This window comes from Propithecus coquereli, unplaced genomic scaffold (genome assembly GCF_000956105.1).
Source record: "Propithecus coquereli isolate 6110/MARCELLA unplaced genomic scaffold, Pcoq_1.0 Scaffold224, whole genome shotgun sequence".
NCBI classification, from domain to species: domain Eukaryota; kingdom Metazoa; phylum Chordata; class Mammalia; order Primates; family Indriidae; genus Propithecus; species Propithecus coquereli.
In genome coordinates, this window is record NW_012147634.1 from 5,448,147 (window position 1) to 5,466,218 (window position 18,072).

Here is an 18,072-nt window from a genome sequence, read left to right on the forward strand (position 1 = left end):
TTCATAGACTTAAATTTCTTGATTCAAGTACCACAATTTCAAATCGAAAATGAAGTGATTTTCCCCCTCCACCCCAGATATTTTGAGGAGGGAGGAATGGAGAAAACACAAGTCCATACTCAGAGTATACTGGGAGCTGTCAATCACCACCACCACTCATTCATTCATTCATCCACTCCCTCGGTGAACATGCACTGAATCCCTACTAAGTATTAAATACGCCTTAGACACAGGGGACGTGGCTATGAATAAAAAAGGGCCTCATTCCCACCAGTGTCAGAAATGTCAACAAAAAATTCCAATACATGGGATAAGTGTGCTAATAGTCATGTATATAAGGGACAATCAGAATCCAGAGGAAGAAATCACCTCCATCTGGGAGAGGGAGGCACAACCAGAGACCACGTCACAACACAGGGAACAGTGACAAGGGTAACACACACAACAAAGGCAGAACATAAATTCTCCTACTTGCCTACACAACACAGCTCACATTACAAATTCAGTACATGCAAATGAACCACATTGTTGTGCACGTACTGGACAACAGAAGGCAAAGCAACTCAGAAGTAAAAATGGTCACAATCCACAAAGAGACGATTCACATTTTAATTTTTTAAAAAATTGCATCCGTGTATGCAAATTTGGGCCAAATTCTTAGGAGAAAAGGCGTTGGTAAAGCAAACAAGTCAATGCACGGGGCCAATCATCCATTTCCAGGAACAATCAAGCACCGATCATAGCACACACCATATTGAGGCAGGGCTTCTCCATCCTTAATGTGCACACAAATCACCTGGCAGGGAATCCTTCTTGACCCCCAGGAGAGGCAGAAGGTGCTGGGCCACGGCCCACACTCTGAGTAGCAAGGGTGAGGAGGGTAAGCGGGGCCTACAGTCCCCAGTCCTGGCCATCCTAGTCACAGATGGGGCTCTTTAACAATACAAGTGTCAATTCTCATCTGAAACCGAATCTCTAGGAGATTGGGTTCCCTGTACTTGCGCATTAAGATGCAGGGGTGATTCTGAGGTGTATATATAGCCAGAGTTGTGAACTACAGTCAAGTGGGTCTTCTCTGGGCACACCTCACCCCAGGAAATGAGTCAGTTCTCCCTACAGACAGGTAAGAACCAGCAGCTTCCAGAGAACCAGAGGACAGTGAGTCAGGAAGAGGTGGCCCAGCTAAGTGGCCAGACTGGTCAACTCGACCATGGTGACGTCTGCAGCCACAGCCTCCCCAGCTGACAGCTGGCAGGGAATCCTTCTTGACCCTTTCCATCCACTGTAATTGCTTTCCTAAGCCAGTGCTTAGATCATGATCATAAGCTGTTCAGCTTCCTAAAAAGCACACAGAGAGCAAAAACAGAATTTTTCTTTTTTTTTTTTTTTTTTTGCCTAGAAATTACAGATAAGGGGTCATCCATAATGAAAGACTGGAAAGAAGCCAAAAGGCAAACATGCAATTAAGCAGCCCCCTGACCACGGGCTCCCCTCTCTAAAGGGCTCTGCGGCCACACCCCACCTTGCCGCAAAGTACAATTTTGTTAATAAAAGGGATCAGTGGAATGTGGTCCTTCAGGGCTTTTACACACAAAATTACTTCTGAGAAAAGGAAGAGGAATAATAATCTCCTATTGTCCTATCATCTAGTCCACCCTTCTCCCAGGTGGAATAGGTGATAGGTCTGGGCCCAGCTGAAATACCAGCATTTCGAATTTTCCTCCATCCTCTCTTCATTAACAAGCCACTTCAAATTCTGTTCCATGCTCCCAATTTCTACCCATCTCATTCCAGGCTGTAGGCTCTGGCAGAGAGCAGGAAAGCAGGAAAACTTCAACAGAGAGGTCTCAGTTGACCTCTAATCTTGGAAATGCCATTCCCACGAGAGGCTTTCCTAAGATTGGTTTCAGAGTGTCGCAGGCAGGGTCAGCAGACAGGGCCATGTCCCGCTCCCTGTCTCTAGTGGCATGCTCTGGGGAGAAAGAGTCAACGCTTTCTCAACCATACGTGGATCACTTAAAAAAAAAAAAGCAAGCAGCAGTTTGCAATTCCTACCACGTGCCATGATGTATCATGTTCATCTCCCTACTCTTGGGTCCTCGAAGGGTAACTGTATAAAGAAATGAATGACTAGATAAATGACTGGAAATAACAGGATGAACAACATCCTGTCCTTCAGTTTTCCGGCCGGGAGACTGAGACGGCACCGCGCAGCAGAACTGCAAGCGCCGAGAAGGAAATCCAGTGTGGAGAGCCCAGAGTTGCACAGCTGGCAGACGGTAAAACCTGCATTTGGGCCCGGGTCTTCCAACTCCACGTCAGTGTGGTCTCCCTTGCCCCAAATGGACTTCTCTGTAAGAGAAGCGAACAGTGTTCCCCGGGCAGTCTGAGTCCGTCTTGGAGGCACTGAGCAGGCTGACAGTAAGGAGCAAGTGTCACTGCTCAGCTCTGCTGGGCTGTGTCTGCTTAGAATCCGCTGACCGCTTTCCGGGACAGAATCGAAGCACGGTGGGAGGGCAGTACACAGGGCAATGTCTTTTCCAATGCATGCCTTTTTCCCCTCTTCCTTTAAAAAAAAAAAAAAAAAAATCTTTATCCTTGACGTGTACAGCTGAAAAGGAAGGGACAAAAGCCTAGGATATGCAAGAAATATGGATAGAGATTTTATTTTTCAACTAAAAAGAGCAGGGGAGGGTGGAGTTAGAAGTGACTGATAATTTTATCACATCTGGGGAGACACGACTCTTAAAACGGAGAATCATCCAGAAAATCCCCCCTGGGGCCTGAACCTCTGCCATGTAATGATTTTTCCTTCTTAAGGGAATAAAGGTTAACAAAGTGGAGCCATTTTTCTAAATAAGGTCACACGGCCCTTTCCCAGGCAGATATCTGCTCCGAGGAGAATTAACATGTCCAAATCCCCTGCCTGAATGGTTGTCTCCCTAATCCACTGCTGGGGAGGCTTGTGCTTTTGTTTAAAGCCCCTGAGACTCAGCCAGCTGAGGTCCAGCCATAAGCGGAGATGTAATTAAATTTTGCCAAGGGTCCGTGCCTCGGCCGGGAGAAAGTCATCCATGAGTGAGAGCTGTAGGGAATCCCACAGCCCCTCAGCTGTGCCCGCCCAGACTGAGGAAAAACAGGCTCAGGGGTCTCAGGACACTTTGGATAACTGAAGACACTAAAAGCACTGAGGATAAAAGTTCATGTGAAAACTACTGGTCAGTCTCCTGTTTGGCCTCCACCCAGGTGTCTTCTTGGGAATAAAAGAATTCCAGTATCACCCAGACAGAGGGGGGCTGCATCCCTAATTTTGAAAGATCTTAAAAAAAAAACAAAACAAAACAAAAAAAACCTTCCTCACCAACATCCTCCCTTCTTTCTGGCAAAGGGATTCAGTGTACATTAGATTTAACCTACATGCTTCCTGTGTTGGACCAGCTTCCTACGTAGCAGAGTGAAAGGGCAGTGGCTGTGTAGATTTGGGGGACCTTTTTGTAACATCAACTTAGAACAGACTCATCCCAAGGATAAGCTCTTCAAACCCCTCCTACATGCAACTGTAACAACACACTAGCAGGCAGAGGACAGGAACTTGCCGAGCGATTATCATGAGCCAGGCATGTGCTGGCTGCTCTCCCTGCATTATTGTGTTTAACGCCTTCCTCACGCCAGTCCCACGGTGTGGGTACAGCACCAACATCTGACACGTGGGGAAACTGACGCTCAGGAGCTTTCGAACTGGCCTGTGGTCACAGAGCCATTCGCGGGGGAGAGGAAGGATTTGAACTCAGGATATCAGAATATGGCTCTGTTGTCGCTGACACGATTTCAAATGATCAGATAAAAACTCACTGTTTGCCCAGTTTCCAGCACAGCAGCTGGCTGACAGCTGTTCAGAGACCAGACTTCCCACATCATGATTTATTGCCCATTATCTGGCCCTCCAGCTACAAGCTATGCACAATGCGGACCCCAAAGGCAGCAGGAAAGAACACGAATAAAATGCAGTTAGTGTTTTCCAGATTTCCAATCCTTCCAATCCTTCAAGCCCTAAACAGGGAAGCCACCCCGATACTCTGAGTTCTCAAGTGTCACTAACTCAGAGTGACTAGAACATCATCCTGGGCTATCCCACTTTCCAAATCACCATCTCAAGTCACCTTCCAAGGACCATTAGAGACATAAGATTTTCCAAAGATTCTTCTGCTATGGAATTCTATGGATTCTGTTATGGTAGAATTCCATGATTATAAGAATTCCACCATGACAACAGGCAATTATTTGGAATAAATGAATGCAAAATAAAAAATGTAGGCATTTTTATTTATGAATTTCAGTTTTGAGACATTTTGAATCTACAGGGGAAAGTATTTTGAAAAAAAAAAAAACCTAAACAATAGGGTTGGGCATGGTGGCTCACGCCTGTAATCCTAGCACTCTGGGAGGCTGAGGTGGGAGGATTGCTCAAGGTTAGGAGTTCAAGACCAGCCTAAGCAAGAGTGAGACCCCGTCTCTACTAAAAATAGAAAGAAATTAGCTGGACAACTAAAAATATATAGAAAAATTAGCCGGGCATGGTGGCGCATGACTGTAGTCCCAGCTACTCAGGAGGCTGAGGGAGAAGGATTGCTTGAGCCCAGGAGTTTGAGGTTGCTGTGAGCTAGGCTGACGCCACAGCACTCTAGCCCAGGCAACAGAGCGAGACTCCGTCTCTGAAAAAAAAACAAAAAAACAAAAACAAAAAAACCTAAACAATAGGAAACTTATACAGCAAAATCCATTATTTTAAAAACAGAGGCTATCTCCAGACAGTGGGATTATTGGAATAGTTTTCATTTTCTTTTACTCATCAGAATTTTATTTTCTAATTTGTCTATAATGGCATGTATTACTTATATAATAAATGTTATAAAATATACCTGAATAACTTAGCTTGCTCATAAATTTGTGTTAGACGTTTAGTAAATTATTAAGATACATACCTACACACCAGAAATTGAGGGAAAAAAATTCCATGCCAATGTTCCCTGCCCCAATTCTCAGAAGCCACTTATTTGTCTACTTTTCCTTGGTGAGATGAGGCTTCCTCTAGTTTAAAGCACATTCCTTAACAGGGAAAAGAACACAGGAAACACCTCCACTGAGGGACAGAGGCTCCTCTCTCTAGCAGAAAGCAGGCACTGAGGTACTGCTCCAACAGTTATAAAGCCTCCAAGTACCACATTGTTAAGACTCAAAGGTGGTAATGACCCCAACGCAACCCGACAAGAACCTAGAAATCACTTCTAGCATTTCTAGCATTAGCATTTCGGTATCAGGCCTAGAGGACTCAGTGTAAAAATAAACATAATGCCCACCTTGCCAAAGCAACTTTCTTGTGCAAAAATTCTATAGGTAGAACAGCGAGTGACAGAAATCCATGTCTTTAACAATTAAGAACACACACAACCCTGAGAAGCTTTTGCTAATACCAAAGCACAGGGTAAGGAATTAAATCATTAACATCTCTTTGGGGAAGATAAAATGTCTCCAAATATAGTTTTCCTAAGGCTGCCTATAATTTTTACTCCAATTCAGGGACAGGCACCACTTCTGGGAATACATGCCCAGGCATATTTATTTTTCCAACCAGCTGTCTTTGGGATGTGCTGAAGGCCTATTGTCAGTGCCGATTCCTCTGAGAACATGGACAAATGTGTCCCAAGTCACACAGAGATAAGCCCCACAAATAAGTTCAAGCATTAACAACTGCCTAGAACAAATAAAAAAATATATGAGAAACAAATGAATCCATGAATCAATTTAATCTTAGTAACAGACCCTTAAAAATAAACACCTGGGAGGCTAGTGTTTAATACAGCACGTTAGCTATCACTTTAAAAAATAAAGCTGCAAAATAATGCTTATAATAATATCCCTGTGGATTATGACTTAACGCTAGTGAGTCTGACTACAAGCATGCCAAAAATCATTGCTAACGATCTAAGGTCTATTATTTACTGTAGGTGCTGCACAACAGATTACTCCAAAATGTAGTGGCTTAAAACAAACATTATCTCAGATTCCATGAGTCAGGGGTTTGAGAGCAGCTTCGCTAGGTGGTTCTCTCTCATTGAGTTGCACTCAGAACGTCGGCAGGGGCCGCAGTCATCTGAAGGTTTCACCAAGGCTGGAAGATCCACTTCCGAGACTGCGCACTCGCATAGCTGTCAACAACAGGTAACTTAGTTCCTCACCTCGCGGGACTGTCCATTGGCTGCCTGATGTCCTCACGACGCGGCAGCTGACATCTTTAAGAGCAAGCAATCCAAGAGCACACACAAGGAGAAAGCCGCAGTGCCTTTTATAACTTGGTCTCTGCAGTCACACACCATCCCTTCCACTTCACTCTATGCATTAGTGACTCACTTCTAAGTCCAGCCCACACTTAAGGGGAAGAGCATTAGGCCCCGTCCCTTAAAGAGAAGGGAATCAAAGATCTGTAGACATATTTCAAAAGCACCACAGCGAAGTATTTGGTGCCTTGGGGGCAGAGTGGAGGGGAGGAGTGTGTCAAAAAATAAAGTCAGGATTCAGGAATTACAAATTCTCCAATTACTTACGGCTATGTGAAAAGTTTCAGGGACTGTTTCTTAGGGGTGGAGAGTTGCATAGTGTTATTTTGAAGAGTGTCTCTGAGATAAATCATTTAATTAATTGAGACTCATAGGCTTGTGCCATGTTTGAGAAGTTGCACCCAAGTTGGGTATGTGGCCTGTTTGATTTGGTTCTTCTTCACAGACTGTGAAACACTGAACGTGCCAAAGGACTGTTTTAGTGAAAGTGAAGAAAAGCAAGAAAAGAGGACCCTTGTACATTTTTATGTCCTTCATGGAGCTGTGCATTTTGTATTTATATCTTTAACCATTCACGGCACGTGTGTCTTATTAGTCTTGGAACATTCATATTCTTACTGTCTTTGGGGGATAAATCAGCAGCGTGGTAGAAAACTATCACACTGAGAGGCTCAGTAAATATTTTGAGATCAATTAGGAGCCATTTGGCTGATCGCTGTGTTCTGAAAATAATCACTCAAGCAGTAATACTACATTATAAAGACTTCCTGTTTGTTTCATCAGACAGAATTAGAAGACTGGTCTCATCCAAGTTTTGTTTTAATTGGGAATGCTGGGTTAATCATTCAATAATTACTCAAATTTTCCCACAAACACGAATTCTGGCCATTTTGCAGTGATACTCACAGCCTGATCCTGCCAGTGGTCTGCAAGGGTGAGCTTTCGTTACCAAACCCGAGCTACAACCGCCCTTGCTTTACTGACATTTCCCATCCTCACCCCACTCTCCACGACTCAGCTCAGACCCACTGCTTGGTCAAGCCTTTCCTGACCTCTCCAGCCTAAAAGATGTCCCCAGTCCACTCCCACTAGGAGCTGTACTCCTTCACCAGGTCAGGCACTATGCCATACCGCTCTGTATGTTCCCCTAGCTTTTGAACAGCGTACTAGGTAGGACAGTCAAGATCTACGGTTGTTCATCACGTACCATTTATTTTTTTGCGATCATTTATTCTACTCATTTGACAAAATACCATTTTCTCTATTAATCCTAGAGTGGACTGCATGTGGTCACTGTGTTTGCTTCTATAACGACAAGAGGGAACAACAGGTACAGGGGTCAGCACGGTCAAAAGCCCAACACAAAGCAGTTCACAAACTGGAGGAAGCTGGAGAAGAACTGACCCAGGCGAATACTGGCTGTAATCATACTGAAAACTTCCAGAGCTCCAGGCAGCAGCACATCCTTGCACGTGGTAGCGACCTAAGTGTCACCTCTACAAGGAATCCCGTAATAGGTGAACAAGCAGTCACGGTGGGTCTGACTAGCCTGGTATGCACACATCACACAAGCTGACCAAACCGAATCAGCCCCACGAGTCAATGTTAGGAGAGATCTACAGTGGAGAAAATGCAGTGGCAGAGCCTGGACCATCTCCTTTAGCATTTATCAAATGTATGCTAGGAAGAGACTTCTCCATGTCCTAGTTCTGTCTTTTCCACTCTAGGAATTCCAAGGCAGCCAGGATAGTCAAAGGGAATGCACCGTAAACAATGTATTTGTGCTTCTCTCTCTGGGATGAACCTCACCTTGCCACAAGGGCAGAGATGATTCCCTGTTCAAATCTCAGGCAATCTATCCCTTGCAATGGAAGGACGTTAGTTTTCTGAGGACGTTAGCCTTTCTACCTGCGTCAAAGAGCACACCCTGCAGAGAACAAGGATGCCCACATTAGGAAAATCCAGTATCCAAAAAGCACTTGCAAACCAAACGCAACTTTAGGCGAGGAGAATGCCCTCTTTAAGTGCCTGCTTTTAAGTGCTCAATTCCTTTAGAAGAGAGAGATTAAATTATGCAAATTCAGTACTACATTAACCAAGAGATTGAAACAAATGTCACTAATAATGGCATCATGACATCATGTGCTTCCTGATGTGATGTGCTAAAAACGTTGCAAAACATCATTTATATGGCATTCTTGACAAAAGTAAATATAATTGTGCGGAATCTAATAGTTAGGAAATATCACACGAACCCAAATTGCTACCAAAATGTCAATGTCATGAGCAACAAAGCAGAGAAACTGTTCTCGATTAAAAGAAACTAAAGAGACATGACAACTGATTACACGATTTGCATAATCCTGGATTGAATCCTGGAGCAGGGGGCAGAATTGCTGTAAAGGACATCATCATGTTAAATGGCAAAATGTGGATATGAATTATATACGTATAATAGTATTACACATCCTGTTTTTACTAATTGAACCATGGTTATGAAAAAGGAGTGTCCTCATTCTTAGGAAAGATATTCTGAACTTAGTGGCAAAGGGGCTCGAGGTGTATGACTTTCCAATGTTTCAGAAAGGACAATAGGTAATACAGAGAATGACAAAGCCAATGCGGCAAAAGTTTTAAAATTGATGAATTTGGGTGACCCTATACAGCGCTTATTCTCACTGCAATTTTTCTGTACGTTTGAAATTATTTCAAAATAAAGTCTTTTAAAACACAAATCCAATCTGCACAAAGTGTTTCCTAAGTAACATCTGTTGAATGTGGCCACGCCCCCTACATTAACCTCATCTGTCACCACAGACCGGCCCACAGACCCAGGTGACTATGTCCCACTTCCACCCCCAAGTGAACGGGCACTGGGCCCAAACTCAGCCATTCAGTCTCAGCTCCTAGCAAGTGGAACCTGAGACACACCGACTGAGCCAGGACGCTAGAGGGGCTCAGCAGAACAGAGGAGAGTTTCAGGTGTGGAGTTGCCGTAAGAAGCGTAGGCAAAGGAGCTTACCAGGTTTAAATAAGAAGGGGAGAGGTGGCACGAACAGAAAGATCCAAGAGCTGCTTTGGGGGGGTGGGGGGGTGAGGTCCAACCCATTTCATTTGGGTCAACCCGACAATGGAATAAACAGTCACTACAGATGATTCCACAGCAAGGTGGAGCTCTTGGAGCACAGCCACTCACTCCTACCCCTTGCTTCTGCCCCCTTCCATGGAAGAGGTGGCTCTTGTTCCCACCCCCATAGCCTCTTACCCGGGGACAAAGTGGCTGCAGTGAAGAGCACAGCCTGAGACAGAGACCACTCCACCAGACGTCACAGGGTGCAGCAAACAATAGGCAAGAGAGGCCCGCGGCCCTGATCCATCCAGGAGACCTGGTTCCTTGGACCTGCTCCAGCCACTCACCTCCCTGCAAGCCTGGTAAACCACCACACTTGTCTGACTCTGTGGTAGGCAGAATAATGGTCCTCCAAGATGCCCACATCCTAATCTCCAGAACCTGCAGATGTGTTCCATCACACGGCAAAACAGACTTCGCAGATGTGCTCCAGTTAAGTACTTTGAGATGAGGGGACTACCTTGGATCATGGAGGTGGGCCCAAGGTAGTCACAGAGGCCCTTAAAAGCAGAGACTCTCCCCCAATATGGCCAAAGAGGGCCATGAAGATGAAAGAAGGGTCAGAGGGAGATGCCACATAGCTGGATTTGAAGATGGAGGAATGGGGTCTCCAGCTGAGTATGGCCTCTAGATCTAGAAGCTGTAAAAAGCAAATAAATGGGTTTTCCCCTGGAGCCTCCAGAAGGAATACACCCCTCCCCCTTGATTTCAGCCCACTGAGACCCACGTCCGATTTCTAATCTACAGAATTATAAGATAATACACTCGTGTCGTTTTCAGTCACTGAGTTTATGGTCATTTGTTACAGCAGCAATAGAAAACTAACACAGGCCCTATTCCATTGGAAATGAGTGGGTTTTCATCCTTTTTGAGAATTGGGGTCAGAGGAGCCTAGAGTTACCCTCTCGATCTTCCAGAAGCCCCTGGGGCATCACTAGAGAAACCACAGCCCCTGGACCAGAGGATCTCTAAAGATAATTAATTCACAAAATGAATGACCTCCACGTCAGCTGAATTTATTTAGTACCATCTGCTCTTGTTTTCTAAGATATTTTGTCACCAGAGCTCTAATATTTCTTTTTTTAGTAACAAAAATAAAATTTGCCAGAGTTACTAAGTTATTGGCAGACCCCAGCGGCCCAGCCATTGGTGTTTGAGTCTCCAGGTTGCATCCACTTCCATCAGTAAACTCTCCCCAGCAACCACACCCGCCCTGGACAGGCTTTCATCCTTCCTCTGATCCTGCCATCAGCACAGCCACCTTCCAGATCTGAGTCACCCTCCCCATCGCACGCCCAAGCAGCAGCAGCAGCTGGACAGTAAACTTGGGGCAGCAAGGCCCAACCCCAGCCCTGGGAATTCAGCTGTTGCCTAAGGGTCACCTTCTCCCTATTTCTATGCACATCTTCTCCCCACAACTGCCCTTTTGCCTCCTGGGAGCCAGGCAGCTGGCCCAAGGACACGCTGCCAAATGTAATGCATGGGTGTGGTGACTCGCTTCTGCTACACAGTGGGAGCTACTTAACTGATTGCCTCTGCTCTCAGAAGGGAGTTTGAGGGTATTTTTATCATTGAAATATTTCCGTTGAACAAAACATCTGGGGGAGATAGCTACTGTCCCGACTACTATGCTGTCTCGCTAACAAGGCCCGTGCCAAGCCTCACGGCTTTTGTCAAGATGGTTTATTTTAGAGTGTAACCTATTTGGAGCTCCCACTTTTCATTCTACCATCCCCTGGAGAGTGTGCACCCCCTGCAAGAGCAGTTCCGGGGGATGGAGGTCAAGGCTGCCCAAAGTAGACCCAGAAGAAAAGAGCAGCAATTGCTTTTGCTGATCTGCCTTCCAAATACTTAAAAGTGAGGCCCACCAGGCAGGCTGCCCAGTAGATGTGTCCAGAGATAGCGAACATCACTTTTAAAGGAAAAAGCACATATAAACTGAGAATTTGCACGAGAAATGGTTCTGGCCCAAAAGAGAGACCTGTTCTAAGCACTTGGTACAGGAATGGGCCAGGCAAGGCACTGGCTACAACCTAGAACAGGAGGCCTGGTGGGGGTGGGCAGGTCAGCAAAGCTTACCCCACAGGGAATCTTATCAGCTTTTATCATCCTGTCATCAGCCACTCCTGTTAAATACGAGATCTGCCACAGATGTCTGTGGAATGACAAAGAAGGGCTGTGACTCTGCCTTGGAGAAATGTGCTTCCAACAAACATCAAAGAGTAATTCTGTGTGCCTGAGGACCAGAAGGGCCACAGCAAGCATGCAAAGGAACTTCTCTCTGAGCAAGGACCCCCGGCCACTGGGGTCAGCCAATGACTTAGAAGGAGGGAGACAAGCTAGGGAGACACCCCGAGGCTGCCCAGACAAGCAGCAGCCTCCACTGGACCCTCACCTTCCATCTCACACACACCTGAACGAGAAGGGGTTGCTGAGCACCTACCAATACTAAGCACCATAGGCATAACAAGAACAGGAGGGACTCAGAAAGGAGGGGTCCCCAGGGAGCTCTGGCAAGTCCAGGAGACGCCAGCATGAGGCCTTGAAGCTGAACCACAAGCCCCGAACGGGCATCCTGCTGCCTCTGGGTCTGCTGATTAGAAGACTTTGTTGGAAGCCCAGTGAATTCCCAGATCTGATACAGCCATTTTTAAGAAGAATTTCTGCATTTATTTTGCTTTCAAAATGGCAAAAATATTAAAGACTAATAATATTCTGTGCTAGTAAGGGCCCTCATGGTTGTTGGGGATGTAAATGATATCTTTTGAAGGGGAAATTTTTAAAGGAGCATATCCTTTGACCTTGAAATTCTACAGAACTGCCCACAATGGTCTACAAAAAAGCATTTACAAAAATGCTCAATGCAGTATTTAAAAAAAACCTGGGGGTGGGGGATGTCCAGGAACAGAGGAACAAATGGTTACATAACTCATCTTTTCATGTAAAAAATATGTAACAAAGAAATAACATGTAGTCTTTAAATACAGGACGGATTTATATTAGCATAGACTAAATGTCTGATATTAGTTTTCAAAATGCATCCCATAGAATAATATTTTTGTTTAAAAAAACACTTTCTCAAACACCAAGGGTCAAAAGGGTTTTATGTAATATAAAGTCCTGATTATCACTTTGAAAACATTTTTCTTTCTCACAAAAAGCAAATAGGGTTAACCATAGAGTTTAATGTTTTTAAGCCAGGTGAGACACTCTCTGCAAGAAAGAAAAAAACAAAAACTTGCAAACTCTCCGTTAAGCCATTCCTCTCATTAGAAATCATGGTTTTTAGTTTTTTGGTTTTGTTTTTTTAATGAAGAAAACATGTCTTTCAAGGTCCCAAATGAGCAAAAGAATTGTAATTGGATGTCACTACAGACTCAATTTCAGACAAGGTAATAAAACAATAAAATGGTTTGGAACACCCAGCTTTGCTGGAATGGGGGTTACCTATGGGTAGTTAGCCATAGGCCGCAGGGAAAATCCTTCTGTGACTCCCAGCCCAGCTGCCCTGTGAGCACTGCTGGCTCTGGGGTGGGGACCCTTTGAATGAGGGGAAAGCACTGAGAATCTGGCTTTGAGGCAGAGCCAGGAAGTAAGAAGGCAACAGCAAGTGTCTGAACGCTATTTAGCACCCTACCTGAAGGGGAAAGTGCTTGTGTCTCTGTCCCTGACAAACTAAAATTTGAATTACATTGCAATTTTTAAAAAAGTGCAGCTTGGTACAATGAAGGAAGGCAGTCCTAAGTCTGGCAACTCTAGGGCAGGCAACACAGGCACAGAGGTTGGAAACACTGATGGGGTTACCAGTATGACAAGACCATTATGAGGGAAGTTGCTTTCCCTTTTTATAAATTTTCCCTTCCTATTTTTTTTTTAAATCAACAGGTTGTAAAATTATTTGTGTAACTTTGTAAAGAAGACTTTTTTAAAAGTACAAACAAAACCTGTGTTAAAGGAAAGAACACACTTTTTTTTTTTTTAGATACTCATCCACTATCTTCCACCCCATCTGCTCTCTCCCTTTGCTTCAAGTAACTGAAGACTCCAGAGAGGTCTGCACTCTTGAAGTTCACAAAAGCCAAGGAAACAGCTACCGACTGCTATCCTTTGTAAGCTTGTAATTACAGGAGACCAATTTGGCCACCATTACACTCCTGGGTTTGCTCAAGTGTTCATCAGCAGTGCCTGCTAACTCATCACTCTTCACCTGGGTTGGCTTTAGATGAGCAAACAGAAGAAGGAAATTACTTTGTGGGGTTCATTTAACAAATGTTTATTGAGCTTAAGGTCTAGTGTGGGGCCCTGGGACACAAGCATGAAGCATAATCCCTGCCCTTGAGGGGCTCTCTGTCTAAAGACAAAGAGGTTTGTCTCAGACAATGAGAAATGGCTCAGTTACAGGGAATCAGACAGACATAAGTGGAAGGGGACTTTTCTTTTTTTTTAAAAAAAAAAGATCTCACTCAGTTGCCTGGGCTGGAGTACAGTGGCACCATTATAGCTCACTGCAGTCTTGAACTCCTGGGCTCAAAATGGTCCTCCTGCCTCTGCCTCCTGAGTAGCTGGGACTACAGGTGTACATCACCATGCCTGGATAATTTTTCTACTTTTTGTAAAAATGGGGTCTTGCTATGTTGCCCAGGCTGGTCTTGAACTCCTGGCCTCAAGCAATCCTCCTGCCTTGGCCTCCCAAAGTGCTAGGATTACAAGCATGAACCACCATGCCCAGCCTGGGGATACTTTAGATAGTCCTTGAAGGATGAGTGGCCAGGATAAGTACACAGTAGTCTAAAAGCATAGATCTAAAGCAACCCTGCAAAGCAAAAATCCTCTCCCTCCTCTTACTATTGAGGAAACAGGCCCAGAGAACAGAGGTTACTAGTTACTGGTGCCTACATGAGAAACTGAGGCGCGGGCAACCGCACACAGACACAAGGTTTTGTTTTCTTTTTTTTTTTTGAGACAAAGTCTCACTATGTTGCCCCTGGCTAGAGTGCCGTGGCGTCAGCCTAGCTCACAGCAACCTCAAACTCCTGGGCTCAAGAAATCCTCCTGCCTCAGCCTCCCGAGTAGCTGGGACTACAGGCATGTGCCACCATGCCCAGCTAATTTTTTCTATATATTTTTAGTTGTCTGATTAATTTCTTTCTATTTTTAGTAAAGACAGGGTCTCGCTCTTGCTCAGGCTGGTCTCGAACTCCTGAGCTCAAACGATCTGCCCGCCTCGGCCTCCCAGAGTGCTAGGATTACAGGCGTGAGCCACCGCACCTGGCCCAGGCATAAGGTTTTCACACTACAGAGATGGGATTAAATCTAGGTCCCGCGAGCTCCAGAGCCTTGACTGGATGGGAAAACAAGCTTAACACCCTAAGTCTAAAGAAGCAATAGGAGCTGCTTTTAAGATCCAATTCCACCCTGCTGGATGGGCATCCCACTTTGCAGAAGGGAAGTATAGGCGTGGATTTAGAAACAGTTTGTAACACAAGAGTAATAGCATGGTTCCTGTCTGCCATTGCTTAAAACACAAGAATTGCAATGCATACCTTGCCAAGGAAGCCTGGCTAAGTGGATTCAACTTAATTCTGCATTTGGTGAGTGGCTTGGCCCAGCCCAGACCTGCTCATATACAATGAAGCCAACAATTGAGAAACCTAACTGGAAAAAAAAATCCTTAAGGAGCTAGAAACTGCATATCTGATACAGAGTAGACAAAATAATCCTAAGCAGAGTGAGGTCATTGGGAAATTGTCTTTAATAAGAAATCCCAGAGTGGCCAGAAAATGATCTTTGGAACACACTGAAGCAACCCCTGACCCCATCCCTCCTGCCTCCTAGCTGTGAGCCATCCAGGACTGAGTCACAGCACTGGATCTGTGGACCACCAGCAATACTCACAGTCCCCCACCGCCCCAGAGAACTGTTCCTGTTGGGGCAGGCACAGGTGGAGCAAGAGGTCTACCTCCAAAACCAACACGCTCTTTCTCTTCCCTATTCATCTCTGCACACTGTCCAAGTTCCTCCCCCAATTCAAGGGGCCGAAGTGCTACAGAAGCAACATTTTAAAGTTGTCCTACAGGAAAGGGCCGTATCTGGGGTCATGCTGGGGGTGAGTAAAAGGGAAAAAAATAACAAATAATCTGGGTTGCAAAAATTCAGCAACCCAGTCTTGCCACTGGCAATAAAATCCCATTTCTAGTCATGATGCAAGCAGTAAAAGCAAGAGGAGGAGCGCCCCCCCACCACCACCGCCTCCCCAGGAGAGCCAACAGGCCAGGCCAGATGTCGACTCCAACACACTCCTACTGTGACCTGGGCAGCCTCTGTAAATCAGTGGCTGCACCTGCCTCCTGGGCTTCTGGGAAGGTTATGTGACAACAATGTGTGCCACGCACTTAGCCCAACACCTAGGACACTGCAAGTGCTCCATAAAGGGTTGTTAGAACTGTCAGCTATTCCGGCGGAGAATCAATTTGTGAGCTGGTCTAAAAATTTGCGAGTTGTTCTACTGCGGCTGCTCGACAGCGCTAAGCCTGCGACAACACACCAGAATCTCAAAAGCACAACCCCGGGGCCAGTTCATTGCTTGACAGCAGTGCCCTGAACACCTCCTGCTGTTCCCTCCAGACCCTGTATCTCCCTGCTCGAAGGTGTCTGCGGCCAGTCCGCAGCTTCCAATGTGGTCTCTCTTCAACACCCCACTACAAGCGCCACGTGAGCCCAGGTGATTCAAGCTGCTCTTAAAAACCATCCCCCCAGTATCTGCAGAAATGCTGACCTACACAGAACACACACTGCAGACAGGGCCCATAGGGTTTCACTACGTGAATCTGAAAGGCAAATTTAAGGGAAAATTCAACGGGCAAAACCCCAACCTGCGACAACCATGCCGAGGACAAGCACACAGATACAGGTGATGGCAACAGGCTGCCACGCTTTCCAACTGGGCTCATACATCAGACCGTTCAGGCTCACGCAGCTGGAGGAGACTATAAGGCCAGACAAAATGCTGCAGGTCTCCGTGGCTGTACACAGCCCACTCAGGCAGTTCGCCAAGTCACACTCCAGAAGTCTCATTTGCACTGAAAGCCTTAGAGCCTGATCCTCCAAGTGCAGTCTAGGAAACAATAGCATCACCTGGATCTTGTTAGAAGTTCAGAATCTCAGGCCCACCCAGACCTCCTGAATCAAGATCTGCTTGTTAACAAGATGCCCAGGTGACACTCTCTAGAGTATTTCAAACAAAGCAGTCTACCCAGATAGGGTTGTGATAGTTTACTGAGGTTTTTACTTGATGTCGTCTGTCTTCATGGATTAGAAGTTCCTTGATAGCACTGACCGTACCTCTCTTAGCTGCTGGCACGCATAGTAAATATTCAATAAATATTTGTTGACCGAATGAATGGATGGATGCATGCATGCATAGGAAGCCTACCAACTAACTGAAGAGACCTACTCTGTTACAGGTGCAAAGAAAGACACGAGCAAGGATGAGAGAGAGACAGAATGACTATCTGGGGGTGGTGGGAAGACTTATTTTAAAAAGGTAGTCAGATAAGCCTCTTTAAAAGCGGTGGCATTAGGATGAGGAGGTAGATGCCAGGGAAGAGATATGGGGTGGAGGAAATGGCACCTGCATCTGCCACCATAAATAGGGTGCTTTCCTGTAGGCCACAGTGGCTGGAGCACTGTCAAAGAGGGGAGTAGACAGGACACCAAAGAAGGGAATCAGGACTCGTGGGTTTGGCTCTGGTGGTGGAACGAAGCACCTCTAAGGAGACAGATCCAGAAGGCCCTGTGACTATTTTGACTGTTGGACAGAAAGGCCCTGTCCACAGTCCCAGCTGCCACCCCCGAGGCTCTTAGCAGGTGGGCGTGAGAGACGCCGGCCACAGAGGGAAGGAGTCCACCACCCAGACCTGGCCGGACTCCGTAACCGCTGGCCACAGCCTCTCTAACCCTGAGATGTCACGAGTTTAGAGCTGCTTGCAAAATAGAAACGTGGAGATTACTCACGGTTTTCAACAAGTGGATCCGGCCGAGCATCCGAGGGGCGGGAGCCTAGTCCAGATGTTACTCGGCAGCAGCGCACTGGCGGAGAAGACACAAATGACATGTGTCAGTGCACGCAGCCACATTGGCAGGTGAGCGACAGTCTCTCAATGCTGAACAACACTGATGAGGTTCGGCTGATAAACAGGGCAGGAAAGGAAAATGCCACACAAAAGGAGATGGTCTCAGGGTACTGTGCAGCTACACAGCCGGCGACCTCTACAAGTCTCCAGCCCACCAGCAGCGGCCCTTCTGCAACCCCCCACGTGGAGTCCGGGCATGTGGCTACCAAGGGCCCTTGGAGATAATCAGGTTTAAGCCCCTCTTGTTAGAGATGAGAAAAGCCAAGACTCAGAAGACAGGCCTTGCCCACCATCAGCAGCGGGTAATGGCAAGGCCAGGAAAAGAATCACAGAATCAAGTCTATAAAGCTTAAATTTTACCCATCAATTACCTTTCTAATAAAACTCAGTTTCTAAACAAATGTTATTCTTATGCTGTCTGGCTCCTAACTGAGGAGAAGAGACAAAGCAGCCTGTAGTTCCGAGTCTTAACCGT